Raw genomic sequence first — 10,421 nt, 5'->3', positions numbered from 1 at the left:
CACTAGAGTGCTTTGAACTTTACTTCAGAATCTAACAAAATAATTAAAAAAAAAAATAATCTGCAACTAAATTGGACTGCTGTCATTTCACAGCTTTATGGATAAAAGTAAAGAGCTGGATGAGCTGCTCCTGACTTTCTCTTTTTTTTTGTGGTCTTATTACATATTCTTACTTAATGGAACTCTTAAGTGGAACAGTCTGCTAGAGTAAATGTCAGGCCTGCTTCAGGTAAGTGTTCACTTGACCTTGCAGAGTACTTGTTCAGTAAACAATTTTGAAGTTACTACCTAAACAAATTGTTTAGCAGGAAACTCTCCATAAATAGTGTAATAAATATCGCCCTTTAAAAGGAGGGGCAGGCAGTTTATAAAAACCATTTTATAGCCTCTTCACCAATACCACAAACTGTATAATCACCACTCTAATTTTGTTCTCTCAGTAGTTGGGAATGTTTTAAGTATGCATGAGTAAAATCCCTTGTACCACCTGGTATGTGATTACCTTCAAAAGGTGAGTTTGATTTTAATTGTTCTCTTGTTATCATGCTGGAAACATTCCCACTTCTTTAATTCTCATTTGATGTTAAACCATCTGTTTATATTAGAAAAAGCTTTTAAAAGTCATGATAGAAATAACTTTGGTTTTTTTTCTAAAATTAATATGGCTTGTTTTGTCTCCCATAATGTAACAGGACAGAGTGTAATTGCATGGTGAACTATGGTTTAACTCCTATTTCTATTAACTCTAATTAAAAAAAAAAAAAGCACAACAAGGGGACTTGGGCATAATGCCAGAGAAGGGCATTAGGGAAGTGACTTAGCTGATGTTTCAGGTGTAATGTGGAATAATACTTAATAGGAAGCATGACTAAGAACATAAGGCTGTTTCTTAACCTTTGAAGTTTCTGAACAGAGGAGTTGACAAAGGGCTTTTCCTTTGGACAAAGCAAAGCTTTTGGGTGTGAAAGAGTAAGAAAGAAGCAATCTTTCTATAGAATAGGCTGAGGACTTTGATTTTGGCCACAAAGGACAGATTGCTTTCTGTATTCTAGACAGTCTCAGGACTGGTATGGAGAGAAAAACTGACTGCTTGGAGGAAAAAACATGGCCTTGATTTGCTTAGATAGCTCTTTACAGAAACATGAGCAACTGAAAACTGAGTGTTATCAGTGAAGCCTGCTTATCAGTCTGTCGGAGTAACCCTTCCTTTTAATCTTGTCACTTAATTTCTTGCCTCTGACACTTGAAATGTGTTAAGTGTCTTTGCAGCTAACCTTTTTGCAATATGAATATTTAATCTCTTTTGTGCATTTGAAAACTAGTTTGCAAACCTTGGCTTTAAGTGATTTCCCATTCAAAGCTTGACCTTGATACCTGTTCAGTCTGTGTGACCATAGAAAGTCAGATGCTGATGTACATTAAAGTCAGCATTTTATTAATGTATAGTGTGATGTCTTACAGTGGATATATGCTGTGAAACAATTGAGATACCTAAGAGATCTTTGGATATTTTCCCACAATTGAGCTGGTATTTGTTCAGAGGATAAGGTACGATGTTGCTACTCTTCCAGCATTCACTACTTTTAACATAGTATTCCTTCTCTTATGGACTGTTTTTATGTTTAATATTACATAGATGGAGAAAATTGGGAAAAAAATCTTAATTCAAGTGACTATTAAAATGGTTTGTAGTGTTATACACATGCTATAGGAAGCAGACTGATATAAATAGAGAATGCTATTTTACAAGAAATTTCTGGGATGCTGCTTCAAGGTATTGTTTCTGAGCATTTTCTGTAGAGTAAAAAAGGCTTCTCTAGGATACATCAGCTTTAAGGCCTTTTTTAGATGCTCCACTAGTCCTATCTAATCCTATGCACTCTTGTATGTAGAATACCTAAGAAAGAGATTTTGTTTGGGTTTTTTCTCTTTTGGCTAATTGCCACTGACAGTGTTGCATTTGTTTCCCCTAAGCATTTAAACAGTTTGGCTATAAGTAGTGACAAGCTTGATAGAAGAAGCCTGACCATGCTGGTTGCACTTAAAGGGAGAGTTCTTTGAGGTGCAGATTGGTGCATTTGAAGACATCTCAAATTTAAGCTCAAGCTATTAGGACAGGATTCTTAAATGATGACTGAAGGATGTTGACAACAGACTTGGGGTCAAGAGGATAGTATGGATATTATGCACTGAGACCTAAGCACCTTATCAGACTGCAGGCAAGTTATTTATTCTTACCTGAAGAGTAGGATAAACTTCTAATATGTGAAGGGAATTCAGAGAAAAGTAATAAAGTTGTGTGAAGGGAGAGAGAGGAACCGTTCACATGATAACCCTGTAACCAGAGATTGCTTTCATATTTTCTGTTGTGTTTTTTTTTAAAGGTGTGGGAGGGGAATGTGAGGGTGGAATATGACAAGTATGTGGAGACTTCCAGGATGCTCTCAGAGGAGAGAGAGCTAGGATGAAATAATCATAAATGGATTAGGGAAGGAATATGGAAACTTCCTGAAAATGATATCTCTAAAAGCTTGTGGTCAGTACCTTGAAGGATCCATATCCTGCAGGATTTCAAGATACCCTGGACTTTGTCCAAAGCATAGGTAATGCCTGTAGGAAGAGTAACAGTGCAGTAGCAAGATGACTGATACAGAAATTCCCTGCCCTCACTAAGACAGTTTGCCACCTGAAAACTTGAGCAAGGTATTCCTGCACCGAGATGATCTTCCTGCTTTTACAGATCTCCTGTGTAGGTACAGACAAGGTATAAAAGCATCCAGCCTGTACTGTGGCAGCAGCTTGGAACACCTGGCATTTGTTTTCAAGAGTGAACGTTAGAATTTGTTGTGCTGCATGTTTGCCAAGGCTTTGAAGAACTAGTTTTACAAGGTCAGGTTGGAGGATGGCCTGGTGTACACCTGGGAAGATGTGGCTGAAGACAGTCATGAGTATGTGTATGGAATGTTTTTATCTTTAACTGTTCTGAGGACTGGCAAACATCCCAGCTGACCCAGATATGCGCTCCTGTGTTAGTAATATTGGCTGTATGCCGTTAGTTCTTTCCGGATCCTTGTTGAAACATATATAAGTTTGATTATTTTGTGAAATAAATGGAATCTTGTACAGATAGCTTGAGCGCTTAATTCAGTCGCCACATATACTTGTGGTGCTTAGCTCTGTATTTTGTGTTATAAGGGACTGCTTTTAGTCCCAAGACAAATTGTGGAAATTGGAGTGTTCCTTTTGCTCGTGATGATACAGGTGATGTCTTTGGAAACTATCTCTTATTATAATCAGTTGAGCTTGACAGCCCTAAAGCAAAAGCCTTCAAAATATTTCCTTTAAAACGTATCTGTGCCAAACAGTGTTTTGGAGTGATTATAATCCAACTTTGTATGCCTAAGGAGGCTGTAGAGCAGCGTTTACCAGCTCAAAAGCAAAGCAATTTGTGAGCTGTGACATTGTGCCAGAAATAAGTTTGTAGCAATTCAGGATGAAAGATGGTGAGAAACATCAGCTGTTGCAGACTTATTTTGAGTTGACATTTATTCATTTCACCTTGAGATTTGGAACTTGTATTACTGCCAGAAGCTGTTCTACTTAGTATATGGCACATACAGTAATGCTGAGCTGACTTGCCTACAGCCTTACTCAGTGGTGCTGGGATACAGGACATAATAAAGCCTCAGGCATTCCAGCAGGTCAGATGGTATGTGGCTGTCAAAGCGCTATTATATGTTATGCTGCGGGCACAAGTCTCAAGTCAGTCTTTCAGCTATTGGATTCACAAGTAATAAAAATGGTATTCTGCCAGGAAATCCATTTTGTGTGATGAAGTCTACTGGTAAGGAAAAAAAAGCAACAAACAACTTTGTCAGTGTAGATGAGATGGATAATTGGCTCCAAGAAACTTGGAATTAGCTGCAATCATCTCTGCTGGTTTTGAATTTTCTTAAACTACTCTGCAATTTACCTGAAGCAATTTTTGGTAGCAGTCCAAGCCATAAAATGGAGTGCTCAACAGGCCAGCAATTATTTCATTAGCTCTGACATAGACCCTGCAGGTCTGTTCTGTACAGCCTTACCAAACAGGCTGAGAGCAGCATGAGACAAGGCCTGGTCACTTAGGTGTTCCTAGTGCTGGAGCTCTGTGTGCTGCAGTGACCACTGTGGGCATGGGTGGAGTTCTCACAGATGTTCCAGCTCTGAAATCCTGATGGCAACTGTCTTACCAGGTTCCAGGTATCCTGGGCACAGTGCATATTTTGATGGATGGTAAAGGACCAGGAATGCAGGGTGAGCTCCATTACTGTCTCCGCATGGAGGCACTTGCCAGTGATGTTGAGGGAGCTGCAGTGGTGTTCTTCCAGGCTGCAGTGTCACCAAGAACACTCACCCTCAGTTTGACTCTGGACTCAACCATTGCTTTCTAAGGACAGGTATTTCTACTTCTTAACTTTATTCAGGTGTGTAAATGATCTCTTAAAGGTAAATCTCCTGCTAAAACCTTTTGATACATTACACTTGTGTAGAATCTGGTTGCGGTTGGGTACAGTCTTGGTACAGAGGCTCTTGGAGCACAATGAGCTGCTTATTAATGAGACAGGGTGGTCTTACTCAAGACGCTACCTCAGATCCTAAAAGGGAGGGTGTTTGCAGGAAAGAACCTGTGACTTGTTTGCCTGCAGGGAAGATGTACTTGTGTGAGTTCTCTTGGATATCAGTCACTATCTAAGAGCATGAACTTGCCTGAGAAACAGGTGGATTATTATAATTTCAAATCTATAGTCATGTTCATGATCCCCAGTGTTGTCCCACTAAACGGGGTTCGTTTACCCTGTGTGCAAGCCAATAAAACTGAGTCGAGGTATTGTCAAATTAATTTCATTGATGTGCATGAATGGGTGCCTGTCTCAAGACAGCACACCCTTGTCTTAAAAATTCTCACATTTATACACTTAACTAATACATACTCATTGTTATTTTTCTTAATGATTGGTTCTTTCTTCTTCGCCCCTCATGTAAACTAATGGGCAGACTGTCATCTTCCTTTGTCTTGAGTAGGTCGTCAATGAGTCAGTGATTGCAATGTCCCCTTGTAGGAATTGCCTTTTACCTGCTTCTTCCCTAATCTTGGCAGTTCCAACTGGTTCTCCAAGGTTTGACCAGACCACAATCCATTACCTTTTCTGACATAAACATCCTACTTATTTACAAAGCCCCATTGTCTAGTGGTTAGTTCCTAAACCCTAAATCATACCTAGTTATTGTTTCCCTATTTTAAATATTAACTGATGGGGGCTGTACACAGGACCTTACCAGCTCCCTGGTTACTTCAATCATATAATAACACCAGGAGTGAGTTGAATCTTTCGTTCAGTTGATACACTTGTGTCCTGGTTTCAGCTTGGATAGAGTTAATTGTCTTCCTAGTAGCTGGTATAGTACTATGTTTTTGAGTTAGGATGAGAAGAATGTTTATAACACACTGATGTTTTCAGCTGTTGCTAAGTAATGTTTAGACTAAAGTCAAGGATTTTTCAGCTTCTGATGCCCAACCAGCAAGAAAGCCAGGGCAGCTGACCCAAAGTGGCCAACGGGGTATTCCACACCATGTGATGTCACATGTAGTATATAAACCAGGGGAGTGGGAGTGGGGGGATCACCGCTGGGGGACTAACTGGGTGTTGGTCGGCAGGTGGTAAGCAATTGCATTGTGCATTTGTACATTCCAATCCTTTTATTATTACTGTTGTCATTTTATTGCTGTTACCATTATCATTATTAGTTTCTTCTTTTCTGTTCTATTAAACTGTTCTTATCTCAACCCACGAGTTTTACTTCTTTTCCTGATTTTTCTCCCCCATCCCATGGGGTGGGGGGGAAGTGAATGAGCGGCTGTGTCGTGCTTAGTTGCTGGCTGGGGTTAAGCCACAATGACTGAGTTTTAAAATAAGCAGTTGCAAATCGAGGTAAAGATTGCTCTGCTGCTTTCTTGTGGTTTGTTTCTGATTTTTCTAATAAAGACACCACTGTCTCATGCTTCAGGAGTGTGTTCAGCAGTGCCTGTGGCAGTTGCAGTTCACTCAATAATCTTGTGCCCTGGATATAATTTCTCCATAGACCTGCATTTGCTCAATATAAGTTGATTGAGGGCTGTAAGACTTCATCAGTTAGGTTTCTTTTGTGCTAGTTACAGAAGATAACGTTACAGTGACAGTCTTCTGTGTTGTCAAGTAACTAAGGAGCTTTTGCATTTGTGGTGTTTTATTAGAGCAGCTTTGATTGTCCAGTGAAACAAAGCTACGTCATTGGAGGGGTTTTCTGGCCTGAAGGTACACAAGCAAATAGTAATAGCATATAGGTGTGTTTACAAAAGCTTCAATACTAGTACTGTCATAAAGGAAATCCCATCGCGTGTAGTTGGCTTGAAGGGCCCATTCAGTGGACCTCTTAGGATCTGTTTGTTAGGAAAACCAAGCACATACCTCCAGTCAATGGAATTTCTGATGTTTTTGTTAAGTGAAGACTATCATTTGTAGCTCGTTGTGGTGCATGAGCTCTCTATCCTTGTAACGTGAAAATCCTAAACTGGAAGTTCTCTGTTTAGCTGTATTACCTGCTGGAGTGAATCTATCTAAAGCATGTCAAAGTAGGTTTGAAAGTCTAATTCTTTACAACATCCAGCTTACTATAATCCACTGATTTCTGTAGCTGATGAGGTTTACTTTTTAGGTATCAGTTTAAACATCTCTTGGTGTCTTACCACAATTAGGTAACCTCACATGAAGTATTACTGCAGAAAACTGCCTCTAGTTAAGAAACTAAAAATGCTGTGAAGGATACAAGCTTAAACATAAGGGAAATGCTACTGTTAGACACTTCCTTATTCATCTCTGAGACTGTAAGTTGTTGCCTAGGCTGTCTGGATCCAGGTCTAGATACTGAGGTCTTCTCAAGATCCTATGTTAAGTGTTGTATCCATATGGAAGGAGGAGTAAGTTTTGGACCTTAATGTTTTTATGATACAATCCTGTTCTAAAGCAGCGTGCTTGGCTGGCTGTTTACAGGATTGATGGGATTATGTGGAACAAGATGCACCTTGATAACAACAGTAGCATTTATGCTGGGGCAGAGTAGGACTGTGTTCATGTAAGTAACATATGACTATGGAAGAGTGGCTTGGACTCTGAGCTGCTTGGGAATATATGCTGGGTCTGGAATAGGAAAGGGAGCTGCCCTTTCTTCAAGGTCAAAACAGAAGAAAAATTGTTTTGTTGTTCTTCAGCCTGCCCCTGAAATGTGAGAGTTTCATGGTGACCTGCTGGCGCTTGATTTTTCAAGTTGACATTACTGTATATGTTGGAGTACCAAGAAATTTTCCATTGTTTTAGGTAGGAGCAAACCACACAGAGTAACTTGGTTTATTTGCACATCTTGGAAGACTATTCTGCAGAAAACATATTCTCTGGGTTGTCATCTGTGTAATGAGTTTGTGGTTATCTTTCTACTGTAAGAGAAATATCATGTTTATTGAAAAAATTTTGAACTCAATTCCTTCAAATTCCTTTCTAATAAGAAAGATACTCTCCTTCATGACCAGAAACGTTTTCTGTGGTAATTGTTTACCAGTGAGTCCAACTCGGAGGTTCTCTATTCATTCTCAGCTAGAATTTTAATTCACTCTTAACTGTAAGTCTGAGATCTCTTCGGTTTTGGAGCCAATAGTCAAACTCTTATTTTCCAAGAGCTGCCTCTGAAATGCCAGTGAAGATTTTAACTGCTTCAAAGGCAGGGAGTATGGATAAGGATATGGGTAGAATATGTGTATTCTACACATCTTGTGTAGAAATAAACTCATAATTTGAGGTAGTTGATTTCAATCTGCTGTAAATATTTTAGTTCCAAGTGGCATGGTTTGAGATCAAGCTGAACAGAATATTGGGAAAACTGTTCTCCTTAACCATCTGCTTAGTTGCAAGTGAAAAAATGCTCTTATGCCTGTGTAGGAAGACAAAGTGTGATAAAGCCTGAATCACACATGAACTTATGGTGACTAGCCACAAAGATGAAAGCATGCCCTAGTTACCTTTTGCAGCCTCACATTTCAGCCTCCAGTCAAATGCAACTTAATACTGTTTTTTAGGTAAAGTACTATTCTTTCTGGAGAGTGGAGTGGGTATACTTATGAAAGTTCTTGTTAACTCTTGTTAACTGTGTCTTGGTTAACAAGACACTGGTAACTTGTCACCGGGGTATAGTTAAGCAGAGAAAGTCTGGACGATGTAGTCTCTCTCCTGTGTATTGCTGATTTTTGACTTGGCTGCAGGGTTATGTTTAAAGCTTTCTGTTGAGCTGAATTACTTTATTCTGGGAGATGGGGAGGAGGGAAAGTTGTCCTCCACACCTCTTGTTCCGGTGGTATAATACTATTGCTGTTAGCTATTCCTTAGCTGACTCTCAACAGCAAAACTTTAATACAGATTTTTATTTCATTGTGTTTGCTTCCCACAGGAGCAAGGTTGGGGCAATGAGAGGAAAGCAGCAACGTGAGATCCACCCCTAGATGCACTCTCATTCCCTGTATCTGGTCATGTAATCTCTTGTCCCTGAGATTTCCACAGCCCTACACTTCAGGTAGCATCTGTAAAACCACTCTGGTGAGCGGACCAGACAGTGCTGATTTTTTTTTGTTGTTTGGTTGTTTTTTTTTAATTGTTGTTAAGCCCTTCTGGTTTGGCAATGCTTTTGATACTCAAGTATGTTGGGACCTTCATCTTCTCAATGTAGGGCTTGGAACTGTCTTCTAATCTGTGCAGTGCTCTGGCTGTAGTGAGGTTTCAAAGTCATCTAGGAGCATAATGAGCTTGGCTTTTTTGGTGATTTCCGTTTGTGGAGTGTCATAGGAGAAACTGTTTTGGTTTTTGGTTTTTGTTTTTTTTTCAGCGAGTTAAAATCCTTTATTTTTATAACTTCTCAAATTACTCCTTTCTTGCAGAATTATAATCCTATTCTTTTTTAAAAGTAAATGCATCCCACTCTATTCCACAACCACTTATTTCCTTCAGTAACAGGAAGAAACACATATTTAGTATAACACAGCAGCTTAGTTTATTTGGAAATATGTTTAACTTTGCTGAAGAGATTCAGTAGGCCTAGGGCAAGGTACAGGAGAAACATTTGCTGGTAGAATTAGTACAAACAGCACTTCAGCACTTTTTTTTTCCTCAGTAGACCAAGATCGTTTCCTGAATACAGCCATGTTTACCAGTTCATAGAGGAAATAGTGTGTCAAATCCACCTTAAATTTTTTTTCTTTTTCTGATGCCTTGCCTTCTTTGTGAAGTGATAAACAGCCAGGATTTCCAGGAGAGATTTTGGGTGCCTCAGTCAACCGATGTCCTCCTTTGCAGACAGCAACAGGTATCTGAAAATCGGCTCTGAAGTGCTGCCAGTTACTCAATGTAGTCATCTGAAGATACCTGTCTGATGTTTTCTGCTGATTTTACATGTGGGGATTGCATAATGTGCTATGTTCATAGGATTGTGGAAGTCACAAAGCCCCTTATGGTACTTGGGAATACTCACTGGTTTAGTCTGATTTTTAAAAACAAGGACCAAGATTTTTGCACACTTAATTCCTTCCTAAGTTTAACTTGTTTAATTACAATCATTATGTTCAAAGTAACCCATTAGGGCTCTGCTGTGTTCTGGATGGACAACACTGTAAGCCAGTGTTGAACACAGTTGAGAATCTGACCTCACAGTCTAAAAAACCCAGGACTTTATTGCTAAGCAGCATCACTGACCCCCTTCTAAAGGAACCACTGGTGCACTGCAGGCAAGCTGTTCAAACCCACCCAAAAATAAAAACAAAACTGAAGCATTTGCTAAATAAAACCAAAACAAACTCACACAAAGAAAACTTTTTAGCTAACCCAAGCTAGAACTTCTGAAAATGAAGTTTACTCTCATTAATACTGCTGTACTTCAGGTCCCTTTGGGGCATTGGCTACCAGTGCTAACTGTATATTAATATTACATATTCATACCTGCTGTTTTCTCTTCCTCATTTTAATTAAAGGAGGGGACTCTGTAGCCTAGTCAGGAGTGTTGCATCCCAAAAATGTCTAGCTCCGTTTCCCATTAATGAAATTTTTTCACACAAACCTACATTCCATCGATTTTACTTTTCTTCCCAAGGGACTACAGATTCTGTGCAGCATGCAGGGATCACCCCAGTCATCAGCACAGCCTGGTTTAAACACTAATGTGCATAACTCACCTTTTGTCTTACAAAAACTGTGTGCCAAGTCCTTCTTTGGGACCCTTTATCAGCATTCACAGTACTTGGTTGTAACGGTTGATCCTCCAAAGGTTTTAAGTTTGGTGCTTCACTACAAGTTTTTTCCGAACTTCCA

The sequence above is a fragment of the Haliaeetus leucocephalus genome, unplaced genomic scaffold, assembly GCF_000737465.1.
Source record: "Haliaeetus leucocephalus isolate CR32 unplaced genomic scaffold, Haliaeetus_leucocephalus-4.0 Scaffold636, whole genome shotgun sequence".
Lineage (NCBI taxonomy): Eukaryota > Metazoa > Chordata > Aves > Accipitriformes > Accipitridae > Haliaeetus > Haliaeetus leucocephalus.
The sequence above is the reverse complement of the archived record's forward strand: the minus strand, read 5'-3'. Positions refer to the sequence as shown.